The following is a 13,450-nucleotide window of genomic DNA, read 5'->3' on the forward strand; positions in this document are numbered from 1 at the left end:
CCTTCCAGCAAACTAAAGCCCAGGACCAGATGGCTTCACAGCTGAATTCTAACAAAAATTTAGAGAAGAGATAACACCTATCTTACTCAAACTCTTCCAGAAAATTGCAGAAGGAGGTAAACTTCCAAATTCATTCTATGAGGCCACCATCACCCTATTTCCAAAACCAGACAAAGATGCCACAAAAAAAGAAAACCACAGGCCAATATCACTGATGAACATAGATGCAAAAATCCTCAACAAAATTCTAGCAAACAGAATCCAACACCATATTAAAAAGATCATACATCATGACCAAGTGGGCTTTATCCCAGGAATGCAAGGATTCTTTAATATCCACAAATCAATCAATGTAATACACCACATTAACAAATTGAAAGATAAAAACCATATGATTATCTCAATAGATGCAGAGAAAGCCTTTGACAAAATTCAACATCCTTTTATGATTAAAACTGTCCAGAAAGCAGGAATAGAAGGAACATACCTCAACATAATAAAAGCTATATATGATAAACCCACAGCAAGCATTACCCTCAATGGTGAAAAATTGAAAGCATTTCCCCTGAAATCAGGAACAAGACAAGGGTGCCCACCCTCACCACTACTATTCAACATAGTGTTGGAAGTTTTGGCCACAGCAATCAGAGCAGAAAAAGAAGTAAAAGGAATCCAGAGAGGAAAAGAAGAAGTGAAACTCTCACTGTTCGCAGATGACATGATCCTCTATATAGAAAACTCTAAAGACTCTACCAGAAAATTACTAGAGCTAATCAATGAATATAATAAAGTTGCAGGATATAAAATTAACACACAGAAATCCTTTGCATTCCTATACACTAACTATGAGAAAACAGAAAGAGAAATTAAGGAAACAATACCATTGCAACAAAAAGAATAAAATACTTAGGAGTATATCTACCTAAAGAAACAAAAGACCTATACATAGAAAGCTATAAAACACTGATGAAAGAAATCACAGAGGACACAAATAGATGGAGAACATACCGTGTTCATGGATTGGAAGAATCAATATTGTGAAAATGGCTATACTACCCAAAGCATCTATAGATTCAATGTAATCCCTATCAAACTACCAACAGTATTTTTCACAGAACTAGAACAAATAATTTCACAATTTGTATGGAAATACAAAAAACCTCGAATAACCAAAGTAATCTTGAGAAAGAAGAAGGGAACTGGAGGAATCACCCTGCCTGACTTCAGACTCTACTACAAAGCCACAGTCATCAAGACAGTATGGTACTGGCACAAAGACAGAAATATAGATCAATGGAACAGAATAGAAAGCCCAGAGATAAATCCACAAACCTATGGACACCTTATCTTTGACAAAGGAGGCAAGGATATACAATGGAAATAAGACAACCTCTTTAACAAGTGGTGCTGGGAAAACTGGTCAACCACTTGTAAAAGAATGAAACAAGAACACTTTCTAACACCATACACAAAAATAAACCCAAAATGGATTGAAGATCTAAATGTAAGACCAGAAACTGTAAAACTCCTAGAGGAGAACATAGGCAAAACACTCTCCGACATAAATCACAGCAGGATCCTCTATGACCCACCTCCCAGAATATTGGAAATAAAAGCAAAACTAAACAAATGGGACCTAATTAAACTTAAAAGCTTTTGCACAACAAAGAAAACTATAAGTAAGATGAAAAGACAGCCCTCAGATTGGGAGAAAATAATAGCAAACGAAGAAACAGACAAAGGATTAATCTCAAAAATATACGAGTAACTCCTGCAGCTCAATTCCAGAAAAATAAATGACCCAATCAAAAAATGGGCCAAAGAACTAAACAGACATTTCTCCAAAAGAAGACATACAAATGGCTAACAAACACATGAAAAGATGCTCAACATCACTCATTATCAGAGAAATGCAAATCAAAACCACAATGAGGTACCATGACACGCCAGTCAGGATGGCTGCTATCCAAAAGTCTACAAACAATAAATGCTGGAGAGGGTGTGGAGAAAGGGGAACGCTCTTACACTGTTGGTGGGAATGCAAACTAGTACAGCCGCTATGGAAAACAGTGTGGAGATTTCTTAAAAAACTGGAAATAGAACTGCCACATGACCCAGCAATCCCACTTCTGGGGATACACACTGAGGAAACCAGATCTGAAAAAGACACGTGCACCCCAATGTTCATCGCAGACTGTTCATAATAGCCAGGACATGGAAGCAACCTAGATGCCCATCAGCAGACGAAGGGATAAGGAAGCTGTGGTCCATATACACCATGGAATATTACTCAGCCATTAAAAAGAATTCATTTGAATCAGTTCTAATGAGATGGATGAAACTGGAGCCCATTATACAGAGTGAAATAAGCCAGAAAGATAAAGACCAATACAGTATACTTACACAAATATATGGAATTTAGAAAGATGGTAATGATAACCCTATATGCAAAACAGAAAAAGAGACACAGATGTGCAGAATAGACTTTTGAACTCTGCGGAAGAAGGCAAGGGTGGGATGTTTTGAGAGATCAGCATTGAAACATGTACATTATCTATGGTGAAACAGATCACTAGCCCAGGTGGGATGCATGAAACAAGTGCTCGGGCCTGGTGCACTGGGAAGACCCAGAGGAAGCGGGTGGAGAGGGAGGTGGGAGGGGGGATTGGGATGGGGAATACATGTAAATTCATGGCTGAATCATGCCAATGTATGATAAAACCACTACAATATTGTAAAGTAATTCACCTCCAACTAATAAAAATAAATGAAAAAAAAAAAAAGAAAAAAGTCTTATCCAGCACCACAGTTCGAAAGTACCAATTCTTTGGCACTCAGTCTTCTTTATGGTCTAAGTCATATCTGTAGTGACTACTGGAAAAACCATATCCTTGACTATAGAGGCTACAGTTGCTGTTAAACCTCCTGCAATGTGCTTACCTCAACAAATTGTAAACTGTAAAATAAATGTTTCTCCGAACTTAAAAAAAAAAAAAAAAATCTAGAGTAGAGGTTAGACTCTTAAAATACAATATTAAAAACAAAAACAAAAAATTTAAGAAATATATATGAAGTTTGCTTTAAAAATAGGGTCTTTTTTTTTTTGCAAAGTTATAGTGAAATGAAAATGAAAATTAAGGAGTAATAGAGGACTTAAAAAAAATAAAATAAAGAAAAAAGAAAAAAAAATTAATTAAAAAAATAGTAAAAATATATGAGAATGAAAATGAAAATTAAGGAGTAATAGAGGAGCAGGAGAGGACTTTAAAAGAAAATTTAAAAAAAAGAAAAAAATTAATAAAAAATAGTAAAAATATATGAGAATGAAAATTAAGGAGTAATAGAGGAGTAATAGGGAATTTTAAAGGAAAATAAAAGAAAAAATTTAAAAAAATAAAAAAAATTTTTAATTAAAATAATAGTAAAAATATATCTTGGAATTTCTCTGGATCTGTTGCAGGTAGTGTGGGTTTGGTTCAGTTTCAGATAGCTCCTTGTTCCAGCTTACACTTCTCAATATCTATAGGCCCCTTCCGTTGTAGTTGGTGTTAACTACAGGGATTTTAATCTGTTGCTCCTGTCACTTCTGAAGCGGTTCCCTTTGTTTATTTGGCTTCTTTTTGCAGGTCTCTTCAGTGTCTAATTTCTGCCCTGACACAAGTGGGCAGAGGTGGTCTCTTGTTTAGGTTCGCCTGTTCAGTCGTGCTGTGGGGAGGGAGGGGCGCTGCAGACAAATGTCACTGGTGTGTGTGGGGAGCACTCAGAGTGTTCCGGCCACACTGGGTTTGCCCCGCTCACAGAGCGTGTGCTTTCCCGTCTACACTGCTGAGGCGCCAGGCTGCTCTCCAGGGAGCGGGCCCTGGGCTGCCTGCGGTTCCAGTTTTCGGGTACTCCACAAAAGCGCAGACTTGGTTGGGCATGTATTTTGTGCCTTCCCCGGCCCATTCAGCTCAGGCAGCCAGGAGCTTGACGAGAGCACTCTCCCCGGGTGCAGCGTGCCTTATCCCCTCCGCGGTTCCAGCCTCAGTTTCCCCGCGCGCAGGTTGGGTGTGCCTTGTGTCTGTTCTGGGGAGCTGGTCTCTATCCGCGACCCTCTAGGTGGATGTCAACCATCCAGAATCTCAGGAAGTCTTTGGTTAGAGACTGGAAGCCTGTTTGCAGTTTGGTAGGGGATGCCATCTCTGTCGCTGAGTTTGCCCCTTTCCCCTCCTCCCTGCCTCCTGCCTCCGGCAGGGGATGGGCCAGTCGGCAGCCGGCTAGCTCTTCTCTGGAATTGCTCAGTCCTTCCTTTGTTCCTAAGCAATGCCACCCACTCCTCTCCGTTCAGACCCCACTTGCTGGTGGTGAATGCGAGCATCTGGGGGTACATTTCTGCTGGGAGTTGCTTTTAGGCATGTAATCTGTGCGTTTTATTTATTTTTCCTCCCAGTTAGCTTGCTCTCCGAGATTGGAAAACTTCCCCCAGACCCACCAGTGAGAGGGTTTCCTGGTGTTTGGAAACTTCCTCTATTACGACTCGCTTCCCTGGACGGGTCTCCATCCCTAGCTCTTTTTTCTCTTTTTTTATCTTTTATATTTTGCCCTACCTCCTTTTGAAGACAATGGGCTGCTTTTCTGGGTGCCTGATGTCCTCTGCTAGCGATCAGAAGTTGTTCTGTGCAGTTTGCTCAGCATTGAAATGTTCTTTTGATGAATTTGTAGGGGAGAAAGTGGTCTCCCCACCCTATTCCTCCGCCATCTTGGCTCCTCCCTGAAATGTTTCTTCATACACTTTTTCTTGCTGATTTGTGTACTTTGAACATATCATTTTATTTGACATAAGATATAAAATATAGAAATAAAGTTTAATGCTTTATCTATATTTCCATGGTTCAGTGATTTATCTCTCTCTCACCCCCTTCCAAAACTCTGAATTACTCTTCCCATTCTATCTGATCAACAAAGTCACCAGCTTCAAAGAATATGTATTTTTGATGGCTAAAATTACTTTTGGAACAAGCTGCACAGGAAGACTTCATTTAGTTACTAAGTCTAAAGTCAACCAAGGAAACTCAGCTTCCACTGCAGGGGGCACAGTATCCAACCTTGGTCCAGGAACTGAGATTCTGTATGCCTTGTAGCATGGCCAAAAAAACCAAAGCAATAAAAACAACAACAAAGCAAAGCAACCAAAGAAAATATAAGGACTCTTACTTTAGAAATTATAAGGAAATTATGACATTTATTGTACAATATGGAGCCTGGAATTTTACGTAGATCTTAAAAGATGGCAACCACACTGGGTCATCTTTAGTTTACAAATATTACAAATAATAAAGTGTAGTGTATCTATAATTAAAATAATAAAATGAAGACAAGAGGCTTGAGGAGTACTTGAGTATTCAGTTGCAGAGAGATTTATATAGTAAGTGGAGCTTCCCAGGAGGTGCAGTGGTAAGAAATCTGCCTGCCAATGCAAGAGACGTAAGTTCAATCCATGGGTCAGGAACATCCTTTGGAGGAGGAAATGGCAACCCACTTCCAAAAGTTCCATTGACAGAGGAGCCTGGCAGGCTACAGTCCATGGGGTCACAAAGAGCAGGACATGACTGAATGAGTGCATGTGCACACACACACTCGTGTGCACACACATGTGAAGGATATGACTGAATAACTGAGTGCACACACACACACACACACAATGAGTGAAATGAGAATAGGTTAAAAAAAAAGAAACTCTGCATTGTGTACTGCAACCCCTAAAAAGTTATGCTTGTAGCCTTTTGTCATATTTTCATGTCCACTCTTTGATTCTTTGGCCCATGATATTGCTGCTGGGACTTGCAACCTGAATCTCCAGATGCCCTTGTTAACTGTCTCACCTTTAGGTTCAACCAAATGCAGAAAAAAAGGGCAAGGGGATGGGGAGGAAAAGGAGGAAAAGTTCACAGGAAATGGGGGGAGAAAAGAAAGAAATGTCTTCTTGCTTTCCAGTTTCTTTTCCAGTTGCTCACTATACTCTACTCAGAGGCAAAAGCAGCAGTCTGGCTTGCCCCAGGGACCAAAGATCAACGGGTCCTGTGCCTAGAGGCTGAAATGTGTAGACACCCTTAGAGCTCTGTCTCTTCCTTATGAGCCTCACATCAGATGAACAGAGAATGTCCTCCAACCTCTGAGATTCTGGCAAGGATACGTCTTCCCTATTGTCCACACACACAAAGAGTGATAGCTGCTTCCTGAAGTTAATAATCATTAAATCAGAGACTGCCCTGGTGATCCAGTGGTTAGGAACACAACTCCAATGCAGGGGCCACGGGTTCAATCCCTGGGTGGGGAGGTAAGATCTCATATGCCACAGGGCAAGTAAGCCCACACACTGTAACGAGACAACCTATGTGCTGCAAAAAGAGAAGTCCATGTGCTGCAAAAAGAGAAGTCATCCAACTATCTAATAAAAAATAAAGATAACTTGTAATGTGATAGTGAGAGAGAAAAGAATAAATAGTTCCAGGCCTCAAAGATTTCACTGAAACACATGTAAAGTATCTTCCTAGTGCCAGTGAGTATCTACATGCTGTCAAAATGTAATCTTGCTACAATGTTGAGAGGTTAACAGTAATAACCATTTTTCAAACTCGAGGAAACTGAGAAATGAAGAAGTTTATATTTCTTGTCAAATTAAAAAATGAGAGTCAAGTGACCTATCCAGGTTTTCATAAGCTCCAGTGTAGTGTTTTCTAACATTAGTATAGACACAGAGAGATGCTTCATTGAGAAAGTGAATTTAATGTAGAAATTTATATAAGTCATAATGAAAGCACAAATAAAGTATCAGTGGCACATGTGAATCAAAGTTGAAAGAAGAAATGAAGCTTAAACACATAAAGGAAGGATGAACCAAAGTCATTTCATCAAGACACAGAAAAGAAATATACACAGAGGTTAGAAGTCCACCTAAGAGTCACAGTAAGCATTTGATGCACGTTTTTAAAGCAAGCCAGAAGAAAATAATTGAAAGAGAGAAAGAGGCAAAGGTCAGAAATGCTGCTATTCATAACAATGATTATTACGTAATTGCATACATAAAGGACCCTGGTGGGTTATAGTCTGTGGGGTTGCCAAAGATCCGATCATGACTTAGTGACTAAACAACAACCAACCAATACATACGCATATATAATATATCGATATATCTATGTAATATGTGGGTATATACCTTTATAAGCATACAGACATAACTGGGAGATATTGTAAGTTTGGTATATGACAGTAAAGTGAATATACCAAACCTAATAAGGCAAATAGGGCTTCCCTGGTGGCTCAGACGGTAAGGCGTCTGCCTGCAGCGCCAGAGATCCCAGTTTGATCCCTGGGTTGGGAAAATTCCCTGAAGAAGGAAACGGCTGCCTACTCCAGTATTCTTGCCTGGAATATCCCATGGATGGAGGAGCCTGGTAGGCTGCAGTCCATGGGGTCACAAAGAGTTGGACACGACTGAGCAACTTCACTTTTCAATAAGGCAAATATCATTAATAAAGCAGGTCAAACATATTTTCAGGGTGCATATGTCTATCTAAATATGCATACTGAAACATTATGTGAAAGACATGTATGTATATTGGGCCTTCCTAGTGGTCCAGTGGTTAAGAATCCACTGTTCTTTTCAGGGGACCTGTGCTTGATCCCTCATGGGGCAACTAAGATACCACATGCCACAGGGAACTAGAGAAGCACCACAACTAGAGAAGCCCACATGCCACAAAGAAGACCCAGCACAGCCAAAACAGAATAAAATAATTTTAAAATTTTATGCAAATCAACAAAACTAAAAAATATATGTATCCTAGTTGAAAAATACTGTAAAATGCTAACTACAATCTAAACCGTCAGTGAGCTGTAATCTTTTTCAGTAGTAACATCAGAGATGGCAGATCACCATAACTTATACAATAATGAAAAAGTTTAAAATATTGCAAGAATTACCAAACTGTGACATGTGACAGAGACATAAGTGAGCAAATGTTGCTAGAAAAACAGTGCTAATAGACTTGCTTGATGAAGGGTTGCCACAAATCTTCAATCTGTAAAAATGCAGTATCGGCAAAGCACAATACTGTTAAGTATAATAGACAATATATGTCTATGCACACACACACACACACACACATATACACATACATAGAGACAACCAATTATGTGTTAAGGATATTCCTAAGCTATTTGTACTTGACCTGTAATTTAATTTCCCTAAAATGTCTGTAACATAATTATTATTAATGTCTCTATTATTCAGATGTATGAAACTCCAAAACCACTGGACACTGCAATGACAAAAACAAACAAAAATTAATAAAGGAATTATGAACAAAAAATATAGAGAATATATATATATACATACACATATGGAATCTCATTCTATGTAAAAACTGACAAAGATGTGTTCTTTATTGTAAAATAACAGGTATTCAATTGTGAAATGAATCATAGTCGCCATAGTGGATGTTAAAATGTGACACCTAGTCCATTAAACTCATGAAAGTCAAAGAGAAAATTAAATTTGTGTGTTTTAGCAGTCCAGTACACAGTATAACTTAAAACACTTCAGATGGGATTAAAACAAAGAAGGAGGCTGCACATTTTGAAATATTCTCAGTCCTTAACTTGCAAATTGAAAAGGCACAAAGTTAAGAGAATTAAAAAGACTCACTTATAGCTATTCACATCTTGACTGTTCTTTTTATTCCAACACTGCAACATATCATTACCCTTCCATCAAATTCCAAACTGGAATGCTGAGTCCTGCTAGGAAAATATTCTCTAGGATAATATTTTGGAGCTCACCACTTTTCTGATAGCTTCTTTCACATCCTTGTTCCTCAGACTGTAGACTGGGAGGTTCAGCATGGGGATCATTACAGTGTAGAACACTGTGGCCACTTTGTCAGTGTCTGTATTGTTCTTGTCAGAGTGGGGCCAGCAATAAATGAAAAGGATTGTTCCATGAAAGACAATGATGGCAGTGAGGTGGGAAGCACAGGTGGAAAAAGCTTTGCACCTTTTGTCTGCAGAGTTCATCCTCAGGATGGTGATGAGAATAAACAAATAGGATATGAGGATGGCCACAATGGTGATGATCTCATAAAAACTGTCCCCAATGTATAGCATCAATTGATTCACAGTCACACCAGAGCAAGCAGGAGACAAGAGAGGGGTGAGGTCACAAAAGAAGTGGTTGATCACATTTGTTTGATCTGTAGGATGGGATCTGAAGAGCTAAACACAAGTGAATCACAGAACATACAGTAGCATTGAGATAGCAAAAGACACCAGCTCCATACAGAGATTCCGGGACATGGTGACCATGTAGAGCGGTGGGTCACAGATGGCCACAAGGCGGTCATAGGCCATCACTGCCAGCAGAATGACCTCAGTTACCACAAATGTGCAAAACAGGTAGAATTGCACAGCACATTCCAGGAAGGAAAAGGCTCTGTCATCATTTAAGATGTTAGCTAGCATCTTTGGCGTGATGGTCGTGGAGTAACAGAAATCCACAAAGGACAAGTGGCTGAGGAAAAAGTACATGGGGGTGTGGAGTCGAGAGCTGACCTGAATCAGGGCAATCTTGCCCAGGTTTCCCAAAACTGTGACTCGACAGATGGAAAGAAACAGCAGGAAGAGGAAGACTCTGAGCTCAGGGGCATCTGAGAATCCGAGGAGGGTGGAGTCCGTCACAGCAGGGCAGTTTTCCTTGTCTGTGTCCTCACTTTACTGTGGTTGCAGAAAAATATTAACAGTTATTCTCCATGAGATCATCCCTGATTCAGTTTTGATTGTCTCCTAAAAGAAACATGACAATATATAGGATACATTTTTTTACCAAAGAAATAAGACTTTGCTTCTGAGAAGTTTAGGAAAAGTTCAGAAACTGCATCACTCAAATACATCGAGTTCATGGTTTACTTCACAGATCACAGGAAAGAATTTGCATCCATATGAGCCTGTATGATTCCTTAAACCAGTTATATGTAATTCAGAACTTAGAACTGAATCATCAGAAAGATATCAAATATTATTTAATTATCCATATTGTTTTTTTTATTAAATTAATATATACACATTAGTATATATAAGGGCTTCCCTTATAAAGAATCCACCTGCAATGCAGAAAACCTGGGTCCAGTCCCAGGTCTCCTGGGTCTCCAAGATCCCCTAGAGAAGGGAATGGCTACCCACTCCAGTATTTTGGTCTAGAGAATTTCTGTATAGTCCAAGGGGTTGCAAAGAGTTGGACACGACTGAGCAAATTTCATTCATTGTGTATAAAATATAGAACAAGGACCTAATGTACTACAAAGGGGACAATGTTCCATATCTTATAATAACTTATAATGGAAAAGACTCTGAAAAAAATATGATATATCTATATGGAACAGATATAGCTACATAGATATATCTGAATCATTTTACTGTAGACCTAAAAGGAACACAACACTGTAAATTAGCTATAGGTCAATAAAATGGTTATTAAAAATATTCCAATACCTTTTTACTGACATACTCTTTAATCATTTCTGGAAATATTGGGATTCAGTGGATTTTTTTTAGAAAATATTACATAGTAACCATCTATTTTTTTAACGAAAAATGTGAGGCAGGCTTATTTAAGACTGTTCATCCACAAGTGTTCACTTATTTCAATATGGTTTTGTTGGAGAAAGAAGATTTTATAATCTATATTAGTATTTTTCCTGTAAAATTTGCATAGTGATTTTGTCAATTATGGCACACACTGTCTGCCATTCTCCAGGGAACTGATATTCAGAAGCTAACTTTCTGTAACTGTGACTCTCAAGCCTTATGAAGACCTATTTGACAAATATATTCTCTGTTTTAACTCTATTTGAAGAGCTAAACTATGATGTGAACATGTAACTAACAGAAATGCTTGCTGCTGCATTGCCCCATTATTTATGAAAGCAAAACTTATAAACAAAGTGTCAAGCAACAGGGAAAAGTTCAAAGCTATGCTGCATACATATTACGGAAAATCACTCAGCTTTCCGAAGAAGTTTCAATGATCTAAAAATGATTATAAGGTGGCAAGTGAAAAAATAGTAAACCAGATTACACAGATAGAATGTTATACATGCATACTTAAGTTGCATTATACATCTGATCTTCACAACATCCATTGAATATAAGTATTTTATTCTGATAACTTTAAAAAGAAACTTTAGAAATGAATCTTGCCTGAATTCTCACAAAACATAAAAATTTTAAGGGTTGTGCTTATTTATTTTTTTTAAATAAAGGAGATATGTATTCAAAGCTTTTGACAAATCGAAAATGCCAATGAAGGGTATTTTCTCTCCTCACCCTTGGTAACAATAAAATGATTTGGAGGCACCAGTTGGTTATTTTTAGGGGGAAAAAATCTGGACTAAACCCCAACACATCCAGTATTTTCCACATTCTTCAAATAACTTCAAAAAGGTTAATGTGTGTGTGTGTGTTCAGTTGTGTCCAGTGATTTACAACTCTAGGGACTGTAGACTGCCAACCCACTAAATCCATGAGATTTCTCAGACAAGAATACTGGGGTGGGTTGCCATTTCCTCCTTCAGGGTATCTTCCCAATCCAGATATAGAATGTCTCAGGTGTGTCTTCCAGGTAGATTCTTTACCTCCGAGCCACTCAAACAGGTAAGTGAAGTTAAGTGAAAGTAACTCAGTCACGTCCTACTCTTTGAGACCCCATGGACTATAGAGTCCATGGAATTCTCCAGGCCAGAATACTGGAGTGGGTAGCCTTTCCCTTCTCCAGGGAATCTTCCCAACCCAGGGATCAAAGCCAGGCCTCCCACATTTCAGGCTGATTCTTTACCAACTGAGCCACAAGGGAAGCCCTCGAAGAGGTAAAGGACATGTGAATTAAAAAATTGCGGTTTGAAAACATAATTATTCTGAGGATATGGTTTTCTCTCTTCAATGGCCAGTACAAGTGACTGTCTTTTTCTGATTTCAAAGCAGTACATAATTGTGGAAAACCTTTTCCTGTTTCTAAAGAGAAATCAGGTTGCTGCTTACTTATAGAGAGAAGTGGTTCCTAACCAGGAGAGATTAAAACCCCGCAGGACATTTAGCAATGTCTGAAGATACTGTTGATCGTCACACTCGGGAGGGTTGCTACTGATGTCTAGTGGGCTGACTAGTGAGTGTGAGAGGGTTAGTCACTCAGCTGTTTCTGACTGAGACTCCCGTGGACTGTAAGCCTGCCAGGCTCCTCTACCCATGGAATTCTCCAGACAAGAATACTGAAATGGTAGCCATTCCTGTCTCCAGGGGAGTTTCCTGACCCAGAGATTGAACCCAGGTCTCCTGCATTGCAGGCAGAGTCTTTACCCTCTCAGTCACCAGGGAAACCCCCTGGACAGATGAGATGCTGCTAAATAGTCTACAAGGTTCAGGACAGCATCTCCCTCCCCACCCCCATCCTCCACACACACCCACAGCACATGAAAAGACCAAAATATAATTTAGGCCAAAATGTCAATAGTATCAAATGTGAGAAAATTGCTATCGAGAGACATCTACAAACCCCTTTGGCACAAGGACTAAGTAATCCCCCTCCTGTCTGATCCAGAGGTGGTTCACACGTCTGTGTTCCTCCTTGAACAGTTCTGAGGATCCCTCAGCACCACTCCCACCTCCCAACCTCGGAGTGACTGTCAGAGAATCTCCCTGCTGTCTTTCCCAGGTTCTGTGGATGGAGTTAAAGTGAGGGAGGAAGAGGAATCAAGCATTCCTCTCTGTTGGCTCACAGTCCTTCCCTCCTACACTGGCAGCTGTTGCAGGATATCCGGCTCTGCAGATGGAGTTGTTCCCATTTCCTGTTGCAATTTTTTCTCAGCTCAAAAAGTGAAGATACTTTCAAAAAGGAGTGCTCAAAATTCGGGCATTTCTTAAAATACTCTATAAATACAGGCCAACTACAGACTTTTAAAAATGTGTCTAATGTCACTACCCTCTTTTACAATTGTTCCCCCTCTCATACATGGCTAATAATGCTACCCTTATGAGAAGACAAACAAATAAACAAGCTTCCACACCTCAGGAAATACAGTTCAGTCCATTCCTCCCAAAACAGAGTGTAGTCCAACCAACCTGTGAGATAGACATTGCTTCCACTGTTTATGAAGATGCTATGAGGGAAAACATTACATGCTTTAGTTTTTTATGTGTGTGTATCCCTGGAGCTCATATTTCTTAGGCTTCCAAACCAATCATTGATCTCTGTGGGACACCAACAAGATATCAAGCAAACAACTTCATCTTGAGAGCAAGCAACATCATCTTGGGACTCAAATAATTAACGAGTTGTATGAGAAGTAGTCAGAGGGGAAAAGCTCTTTAAAGCTGGTTCACGTACATGCCAAGTCTCTTCAGTCATGTCTGACTCTTCGTGACT

The 13,450-nt window shown here is 39.3% G+C and overlaps 1 pseudogene; it reads right to left on the bottom strand.

Moving 5' to 3' along the window:
- Positions 1 to 8,796: 8,796 nt before the first annotated feature.
- On the bottom strand, positions 8,797 to 12,869 carry LOC122706552 (annotated as a pseudogene).
- Between the last annotated feature and the right edge of the window lie 581 nt (positions 12,870 to 13,450).

The sequence above is a fragment of the Cervus elaphus genome, chromosome 2 (assembly GCF_910594005.1).
Source record: "Cervus elaphus chromosome 2, mCerEla1.1, whole genome shotgun sequence".
NCBI classification, from domain to species: Eukaryota; Metazoa; Chordata; class Mammalia; order Artiodactyla; family Cervidae; genus Cervus; species Cervus elaphus.